The following is a 10,026-nucleotide window of genomic DNA, read 5'->3' on the forward strand; positions in this document are numbered from 1 at the left end:
CGCGCGCCCCGCCCCCTGTTCACGCTCCTCCCACCCCAGTGACTAGGCAGAGCGGCAGGCGATAGCTGCGCAGGCGCGGGGCGGCTGCCGCGCCTTTCGAACGCCCCGCACCCGCCCCTCTAGGAAGCACGTGCGCCTTACGTCATTTCCTGTTATTCTTTTCGTTCGCTCCACCCTCTGGCGTGGGTTAGCTCCAGGCAGGACTTTGGGGCGTGCCTGCTTCCTCTTCTCAGTCAGGTGGGCCAAATACACGCTGCGGAGCCCTCTCCACTGCCCCAAGGTTGGCTTGTGCTTGATTTTCCACCTGGAGTCACCGAGACAACGGATTCTGCAGGTTGGACGGATGCGGTGGGGGGTGGGGGGGTCTTCGCGCCACCTGAGCCCTTCGTGAGCGCTTGGTGGAGTTTTCCAGATGGTAAAAGCTGGACCGCCTGCGATATCGCCTAGGCTCGCACAGCAGCTCTCGCCTTCTTGGCCTCTTGCATGACTGCCAGACCGGAACTGGAATTGAAATTGAAATGACTCGCTTTTGATGTCTCTGTTGTAAGACTTGAAGCAACTGTTTTTCCCGTTCTGGGCCTCAGTTTCTTCATCTGGAAGTTGCACGGTATCAGCGAAAGTCGGCTTTTCAAGCGTGAACTCTGTTGAGGATCTAGTGAGAAATACAGACTCTCGCCAGAGAAATGCATGTAAACACTCAATTTTGCAAAATGGTTTTAGGCAGTTTACTTAAGTCTGTGATTTTTAGGGATCTTTTCTTTTTCATGGTTCTGACTGTTGCTCAGGTAGCATGCAAGGAATATGTGAGCTGTGAAGCAGCTGCCACCGCCTCCATCGCTAGGACCTGTTCTGCGGATCTCAGATCACCAGGCAACTGTCCTCACCTACCACTCCGCAGCTCTACTTCTCAAAAACTCGTGAGAAAAGATGGCTTTTCTCATTAGAGATAGTTCTGGCCCACCTCTATAGAGTGAAGAGTTTTCCCTGAACCCTAACTGGTCTTTCCCATAGGTGTAAGTCAGCTGGTTGAATAGGCTACTGGAGAGTTTAGCTCTGTCCAGCTTAACCGCAGCCAGTTCATGGAACACTTGAGCCCTGTCACAGAATGGTTCGATTTAGGTTTTCTTTTTTTGACCTTATAATGGTATGAATGTCATATACATTCAGTAGAAATGGCTTCAATTTTTAATCCCCACCCCTAAACACACACACCCCAGGCTTGAACTATGTATGCTCTGTGATACTCTTGGATGCTTAGCAGCAGAAAAGAGGCTGCAGCTCCCAGTCCACCAGGTGATCACAAGGATAATGCTGTCTAGTGCAGCGTGTTTCTGAGCGCTCATGGTCAGTAGAGTACATGTATTAAATGCATTTGGAGCTTATAATAATGTTCAACTTAGGAATTTTTTGGGATATGACCCCATCATAAGTGGAGGAGCATCTGTATAGGGTTGTTAAAGAGCACATAGTGGGCTCTGGTTCTCCTTCATACCAGAAGCTCAATAACCGATAGGCAACGTAAAAAATCTGTTAGTTGTAACCTCATGATGCCAATAATAATGGCTGTCCTCTACTGAGTAACAGTTCTGTACAGTTTCTCATTTAATATTCTTGTGACTTTCCATTCTACAGATAAGCGTGACTGGGACTCATTGAGATGACATCGCTATTCCAGCTCCCTTGTCCTGTCGTGTAGTGCTTCTAAGTCAGGATTTAATTTTTCCTACAAGCCTTCTCAGCATCTCTTGGAAAATGCACATGTTTTCTCAGAAGTTGCCAGACCAAAAGTGTGTTTTAAGCTACCATTTTAAAATAATGCTTGAGGTAAAATCTCCATAGATCCTTGAGGGCAAGGACTGCCTCTAGATCGCTATTGAGATGCTCACTACAATTTTGGTGAATTCTCATTTTACCTCATTTCTAAGTGTTAGGTCACTACCGAAAACTAGCAAGTCAACGAATTTCATTTTATGTAAGTTGTGTTCTGAGATTGTGACTCATCATCAGGGCATACTTGGAAGATAAGAACCCTGAAGTCTGTTGCCTCACACACTTGACCTGGCCTTCATTTTTAAGTCAGTATACGTTGTACTGGCTCATTGTGTGGGAAATCTTTACTTGGAATTCGATGAAGCTACAGAACCTGTGACCCAAGTGAAAAAAAGCTAAACATGCAGCAGCAACATAGGATCTTTTTAGCCAAGGAAAAACTCCTGAACTAACGTGTGTATTTCATAGTCCAGAAATTAATTGTTATTAACTTAATGCACATAGTGAAGTCGTTTAATTAAAAGGCTATGGGTAGCTGGGCGCCAGTGCCTCACACCTGTAATCCTAACTACTCAGGAGGCAGAGATCAGAAGGATGTGGTTCAAAGCCAGCCCTGGCAAATAGCTCACAAAACCTTATCTTGAAAAGCCTATCACAAAAGAGGGCTGCCAAAAGGGGTAAGAGGGCCTGCCTAGCAAGCATGAGGCCATGAGTGCAAACCCCAGGGTGTGATGGTGCAGACCTGTAATCATAATACTTGGGAGACTGACTCAGGATTTTGAGTTCAAGACCAGCCTGAACTCTGTCTTTAAAAAAACTGAAACAAGGCCTGGGAACATGGCTCAGGGCCTTTTGCTCAAAACCCAGTACAGCAAAACGAAAACAACTTTGGAGAAGGAAAGCTCATTCTTGAAAAAAAAATAAAGCCTAATGATATGGCTGCAATCCTACCAGTTGGTAATCTAGAGAAGTAGTTTTATGTTCTCAGGCTCAAATTTGCTCCTTACCTTGACTGAATTTTTTAATGACTTTAAGGTAGAAGGTAGTGATAATGATCATTTGCATTTTGATTTACAAGTGTTATCTCCTTTAATTGAAATAGCCAACTTGTGAATCAGGTACAGCTGAAAGAAAACTAAAACTGAGACTAATTTAGCCAGCTTGCGGAAGATTACACAGCTGGTAAGTGGTCTGGTTGTATACCCTCCCTCCTGATTCCTGTTATGCTGCTTTTCTTAGCCTCCCCACCCTCACACCTCGTGATCACCTAAATAGCTGAGGAACTGCGTGCTTTCACCTGGGAAATACCACTGGACTTGGGAAGTTGACTCCCCAGGTCTGGGACTGAGTTCCCAGATGTACTTGCCTTGTATGGCCTTGAACATACCAGACATTTCCCTCTCAGATTCTGTATTTGATGTTTCCTGTGCTAGACATTGTTTACCACAAGTCACCTCTTCATTTAGGTCTCTACTCATGTCAGTTCCCCAGAGGGTCCTTCTCAGACTACCCCAGCATCCTCTATCACTCTGTGTCCCTTTCCAATTGGTAGTAATTTTTTTTATTGCTTAATTACACTTCTAATAAATGGAGAGTCCTTAAAACCATAATGTCTTGGGCTGGGGATGTAGCTCGGAGATAGAACACCTGCCTAGTGCAAGCAAGGTCCTGAGTTTGATCCTCAGCCCCAAAGGAAAAAGAAAAGTCTTAAGAGTTGATGAAAGCAGTGTGTTCCCAGGGCCTAAATTCTTGGGTAGCACATAGCAGCACTCGATAATTACTGGCCAAAGGAAAGCACTGAACGTTCACTATATGCCGAAAGTCTGTAAATATTTTTATTCCCCACGATCATCTATTATGAAATGCTTCCTGTTACCAGGGCAGTATGATAGTGGGAACTGAATGTGTATTGGTTGTTTTGGAAGGCAGGGGTTTGGGGGAGGTGCATCTAGTCTGCTCTGCCATGGGACTACAGCAAGTCAGGGGCCTCATGTTCCATCAGTTCCTTTTGTTCTTTCCATAGACCTTACTGCTTGCCCAGGTCTTATGCAGAAACTCTTGAGAAGTTCAAGGGCTCTTTGCAGAGCCACAGACCAGCCGAAGCACAGTAGACAGCAGGGTGCCTCTGTTGTCTTGGAGATGACCAGCTCACTCTGTTGGAGCGGGGTGGTGTCTTGGAGATGACCTCCTGGAAGAGGATTTGAAATTCAGGCATTGCCTAAGTGGGAAGGGATGGGAACAGGATTGGGGGGTGAGGCCAGGCACGGTAGGAGAGAATCATGTCAAGGAGCCTGAATTTTATCCTGAAGGTTGTGATTTATTTTCATGATGGTGCTAGGCCAGTTAACATGATCACCAGGAAGCCTCTTAGAAAGCAAGTGGGGAGGGGGAAGTGTAGGAGAAGGAATGTGGGGAAAGGGCAGAACTGCAGCCACAGCTGAAGGGCAGAGACTGGCAGGGTGCTGGACAGAGGCATGGGGCATGGTAAAGTCAGCAGGTGGTCCCACTCACTAAAGGAGGGAATCCAGGAGCTCAGGTTTGGAGAGTGGGGAAGCTTGGTTTTAGATACAAAGAATTACAGATGAAAACAGGAATCAGGTCATTGAAGGCAAGAGGGCTATCCTAAGATTTCTCTTGCAGAAAGAAAGGCCAGACTAATTTTAGAACGATTACTGTGCTATCAGCTTGAGCAGGCACCCTGAACCATGCCTGAGAAAGGAAGGGTGAGTGAGCTGATTGAGTGAAAAGCTGTGCTGACCAGGCTTTGCTGAGAGATTGCATGAGAACAAGAGGGGCAGTGAGACAAAGTCCACAGTGATTTTCATTTGAGAATGAAATGGGCATTCTTGCCGGGGAACAGAGAAAAACTAAAGGGGAATGATAGCAGGTAATAATTTTATAACTTAGTATCAGAAAACTCCCTTTCATTCTCACAGCAGTCCATGAGGTTACTATTAAGTCGTCTTCACTTTCCAGATGAGGAAACCAAAGCAAAGAACAGTTCAGTGACTTGCTTGAGGTCACACAGCTGGCAAAAAAGTGGCAGAGCTGGATCCCTGTGAGGCAGGCTGTGCTCTCTCTGCCTGCCTGTGATGAGATGTATCTAAATGGTGACCCCAGTTTGAACATACTGACCCTGGGAGGTCTGTGGGGTGACTAGAGGTGTCCAGGGCAGGAGGATATGTGGGTCTGAAACTCAAGCTGGAGATTGGGACTGGAAACAGAGATGGTGGCATCAGCATACAGGGGCTGTTGAAGCCACAGGAGAGGGCAGGACCCCCAGGAGAGGGGGATAACAGGCAGAAAGAAGCAAAGGGAAGCCTGGAGAAAACAAGCCTTGGTACAAGTTTGTAATGAGGATGGATTCCCTTCTGCAAGCTAACCACTTGGCATCTGGCTTATAAAGCACCAGTTAGGATTTATTGAGTCCAAAGCCAGGTGTGGTGGCACACTCAGGAGGCTGAGGCAGGAGGAGTGAGAGTTCATGCTATGCAGTGAGATCCTGTCTCAAAAAAATTGAGTCCATTCTCCTGTATTAGATCAGCTCTGGGTAAGCTGAAAGTGGACTCGTGGATGTGTTCTTTCAACATCCGCCCAGGATGGCTGTGGACCTGCCTGCTCCCTTCCTCGTGGGATTCTACCTGCTAACCTGTTGTCTCACTGGGCATTTAGATTTTTGTCCCACCTGTCTGCTTGCCACCTGCCAGCTTTATGGGCTAAGAGCTTCTCCAGCTCGCTCCAGAACTCCAGTAACACTTCACTGGGACTTCTGGGGCCTCTGTCAGTTACTTTTTAGCTTTTCACCCAGGCATAGCCTTTGTCTCTAGCTGAATTACAAAACCTGAAGGGCAAGAAGCACTATTAATTTTTCCCTCAACCACCCTCCAACCCTGGATCCCTCTGTGTAGGATAAATGCCACTAGACCGTGTGCTGCCGTGGCACTTCTCACTCCACAGAGGTCTGTCCTGTGTCCCTGTGGTGGGACAGGTCTACTGCAATGTATTGGATTGGTGAACCAGTGAGTTGTCCATTGGTCCTCTCAGGAAAGATTCCAGGTGGCCCAACTGCACTGTTGATTCCTTCAGCCTATGATTTGGGCGGCAGGACCTTTTACCACAACCTCTTGCTTTAGGGGAAGTGGGTGGCGGCTACTCTTCCCTGTCATTTCTCTTTATAGCCTCAGAGCTCCTGTGCTCTGCTAGTTTGACAGTTGCTTTCCCGAAATGTTGGGGAACATTGCGATGTCTTGATGAGTGGCTTGGCCCCGCACTTCCGTGCTGGTTCTGGGAAGTCAGCTACAACTTCAGTTCCCAGACTCCAGTTAATCCTCAATTCCAGGACAAAGCAGGAGCCTTTTCCTGGTAACTGCTGCTCACCAGCAGAGGGCACCCGAAGATCGCAACCTCTGCTTAACTGTAGGAAAGCCCTTTCAAAACTGAAGGTTAGTGAATTAACTGCCTTCAAGCTCAGATTTTCATTCATTTCAACTTTGAAGTTTAAACTGTATGCTAACATCAGGAAGGCTTAAGGAGGACAAATAGAATCAAGAAGTAAAGCTGAGCCAGACGCATGTGACTCATGCCTAGCTACTCAGGCAGAGATGGAGAGGATCACAGTTCCAAGCCCAGGCAAATACTCGGTGAGACCCTATCTTGAAAAACCCATTGCAGAACAGAGCTGGTGGAGTGGCTCAAGGTGTAGGCCCTGAGTTCGAATGCCAGTACTGCAAATAAATAAAATAAATAGGTAAAGCTGTAGAAGTCTGTTCCATGAGGGCTGAAAGGGAGTACTGAGGAGAGCTTCCAGAATGCTGGCAATGTCCCTTTCTTGATATGATTGGCTCTGGTTGTAAGAGTATCTTCAGTAAAAATCCATGCAGCTATAATGTAGTACATGCATATTTTTCTGTGTGGTTTTTGTTTGTTTGTTTGTTTGTTTTTGGTACTGAGATTTCACCTCAGAACCTTGCACTTGCTAGGCAGGTGCTCTACTACTTGAGCCAACCCCACCCAGCCTTTTCTGCTTCAGCTTTTTTTTTTTTTTTTTTTGATAGGTCTGGCATTTTTGCCCATACTCTGATGCTCCTGTTTATGCCTCCTACCCCCAGGTTGTTTGTGGAGATGGGGTTTGTGAACTTTTCCTGGGCTGGCTTCCACCCTTGTAATTCCAATATCTGGAGTTACAGGTGTGAGCCACCTTTTTTTTTTTTTTACTTTTTTTGCCTGTCTCTGGCTCCCAAGTGCTAGGATTACAGGAATGCACCATCATGCCTGGCTTCTGTGTGTATATTCAAACTCCAATAAAGACTTTGGAACACATTAAAAAATAAAATAGTCTCTGTATGCATAGGATGAGCTGGTCTTTTTTATTTTACTTACAATTCATTTTTTTTTCTTAAAATTCTCCTCCCCTCCCACCCCCCGCTGGTATGGGATTTGAACTCAGGCAGAGCCTAACGTGCGCTAGACAGGCACTGTACTGCACAAGCCACTCTACCGCCCCCCTGAAGGTTTGTTTTGGGTTTTTTTTTTTTTTAAACAATTCTTAACCTTAGCTGGGTCACCACCCTGAGAAAACCATAAACCTCAAGAAGTTTTACAGCTGCAGAAGAGAAAATGAGCAAGGGATGTGAACAGATGGCTCACAGGAAAGGAAATAAAAATGACCCTGAAACATGGAAAGATGCTAGGATTCAGTCTTCAAAAGATACCTGCTTATTGGAAGGTGCGACGTTTAACCTGTCAGGTTGACAGAAATCCCAAAGCTTGACAGTGCCCTCTGGGATCAAGGAGGATGAGGGGTGTTGCTGGGACTGAAATAGGCAGCCCTGTTGGCTTAGTATTGTCTATCAAGATAACTAGTCCAGCAATCTACCCTGTAAATGACATTTGTACATACATGTAACAATTTACGTAAAAAATTATCTATTGCAACATGACTGCAATAGCAAAGATTGGAAACCACTCAGTTGTCTGTGTGTTTAGGTCCATCAAACTGGAAAAAAGCCTGAGGGAAAAAGAGGTTCTGGCCAGGCAACAGTGGCTCACACCTGCAATCCTAACTACTCGAGAGGCAGAAATCAGGAGGATTGAGGTTTAAAGCCAGCCTGGGGAAAATAGTTCTCAAGACCCTATCTCAAAAAAACCCATCACAAAAAAAAAAAAAAAAGACTGTTGGAGTGGCTCAAATGATAGAGTGCCCACTTTGCAAGTGTGAGATCCTGAGTTAAACCCCAGTACCGCCAAAAAAAGAAAAAAAAAAAAGGTTCCACCACCAGAAATGTGCACCTGTGTCCCCAGAGCTAGTAGATGGGAGACCTTGCTCTGTGCCCAGTTTTCCATCTCCCTGCCTGCCTGAGGGTCAATCCCTGTTTCTAACATTACTTGGAGTCCCACCTCTCCACCTTTTCAGGAAACCCTGAGAAAAAACCACTTTTTTCTGTACATGCAAACACATCTGTCTGTCTCTCATTTTTGGTAGATATTTTAGTTTTTCTGATATTATTTGGCTTTATTTGCAGTTCTAGAATCTGGATGCAGTCTGCACCAAAAGTGGTAAGAATGCCCCACTTTGCCACATTGGCAGGTTATGTGCCATAGCCAGAGAATTTCTCATCTTTTAAAAACCAAAAAGAAAAAAAGTCAAACTCCAGTTCCCTGCCAGAAAGCCACTCTTGCTCAAGTGAAAAAGGAATGTACTAGAAGGCTATCAGGAAGCTCACTCAACAAGAGGAAATGCCAAAGGAGCCTTATCAGCCTGGGAACCAGAGCCTCTCCCAGGCGCCCAGAATCCCTGGCCATTGTGATCAGACTTGGTTCTGATCCAGGCTGTTTTGATCTGGATCTGTACACGATTCAGTTTCCCAGGCAGAGGCTCAGATGGCGCTATAGCAGGCCACCTACCCATTACTACTTGAGTGTGTGGACTGCAGCTTCCCCTATGAGTTTCACCTGGTCTTGCCTATCTCTCCAGTTCCCACTTGCCCAGGTTTAGGGCGTATTTCAGCCCTTCTGGTTTACAGCACTCTGGTCTGCACACTTGTTAGTGTGTCAGGGTTTCTCCACTGTCCCTTCTTGCCTTCTCCCAGGGTGGCTTCTGGGTGAACGTCATGATTCCATAGCTGTCCCCTACCCTTTGCTGGCCTTCACTGCCATGTATCCCTCCAGACTTGGCCCTAGGCAGTATGGGTTATGGTAAAACCCACCAAGATGGGTCTGACCCGATTTCGATCCTAAGCAGTACAATGGCCTCCTTAGAACCCTGAAAATTGACAGTGGCTCTGGTGATGAGGTCCTCATGGTCACAGTCCTTGAAGCTTGTCACCTGGCTTCTCATCTGTTGGTCTACTTAGCACATCCTGAGGCATATGAACACATCGAGATCTCCTACGTGGCATCCACAGATCAAAGGGAAACAAGGACCTGCTTCTGTTCCCTGTGCCACCTCCCAGGTCTCGCAGCACTGTGGCAGCAACTCCAAGCGACCAGGGTTCTCCCCAGGCTGTGCTTGAGGAAGCCGGACATGTGTCTTCCAGGTCTTAGTGACTCATAGCCCATGAGTGGTGGAGAAGGGGAAACCAGAGCACTCGCATCTGAGCTCTCATCCTGCTTTTTCTCCTGGTCAGCACCAGCCCTTTTCCCTTCCTGCCCATTGGGAACGTGTCTTTGTTCTTACCCTGTGACTTGCGGAAAATCTGTCCTCACATTCCCAAATTGTGCTCTTGATCTGCAAAGGCAAGATTCTGGAATCTAGGAAAACTTTTTCTCCCTCAACAGAGTTAGATCTTAGACTGTTATCTCACTGCACTTGCTGGGAACCAAGTGCTCATTAGGAGTGAGGGATTATCAATAAAGTGTACTGATTTTAAACCCCTACGAAGTTCATTGTCACACCGTTCTTGACAGACGTGCCCAGCCTTTGGGTAGCAGGACATTTGACAGCTCATGGGGTGATGTTCCCAAAGGAGGGGGACAGGAAGGGCAGGCAGAGACTGTGCATGTCCTCCACAGCTCCAGGTAATAGCTACTCACTGTTGACACCACATCTGTATCTAGAACCCATCTGCCTCAGCATCACCCCACTATGTCCAGCATCCTTACTAGCCACTTGTCACAAATGCCTGGTGAAACATGACATGTGGAATTGAATGTGCTCCCATTCCCTCTAAGCCTTATCTCCTGACCCTTGCTGGTCTCTTGATTTACCCTATCCCCATGGGTGGCTCCTAGGATGTGTAACCCTACACCATACTTAGG

General features: G+C 46.5%; 1 long non-coding RNA gene across 1 annotated transcript; it reads left to right on the forward strand.

Moving 5' to 3' along the window:
• Positions 1-6: 6 nt before the first annotated feature.
• On the forward strand, positions 7-7,122 carry LOC141423410 (uncharacterized). The gene is made up of 2 exons (XR_012448269.1): positions 7-1,013; positions 1,633-7,122. It is a non-coding gene; the product is annotated as an uncharacterized lncRNA (long non-coding RNA).
• The last annotated feature ends 2,904 nt before the right edge of the window (positions 7,123-10,026 follow it).

This window comes from Castor canadensis, chromosome 5, assembly GCF_047511655.1.
Source record: "Castor canadensis chromosome 5, mCasCan1.hap1v2, whole genome shotgun sequence".
Classification (NCBI taxonomy): Eukaryota; Metazoa; Chordata; class Mammalia; order Rodentia; family Castoridae; genus Castor; species Castor canadensis.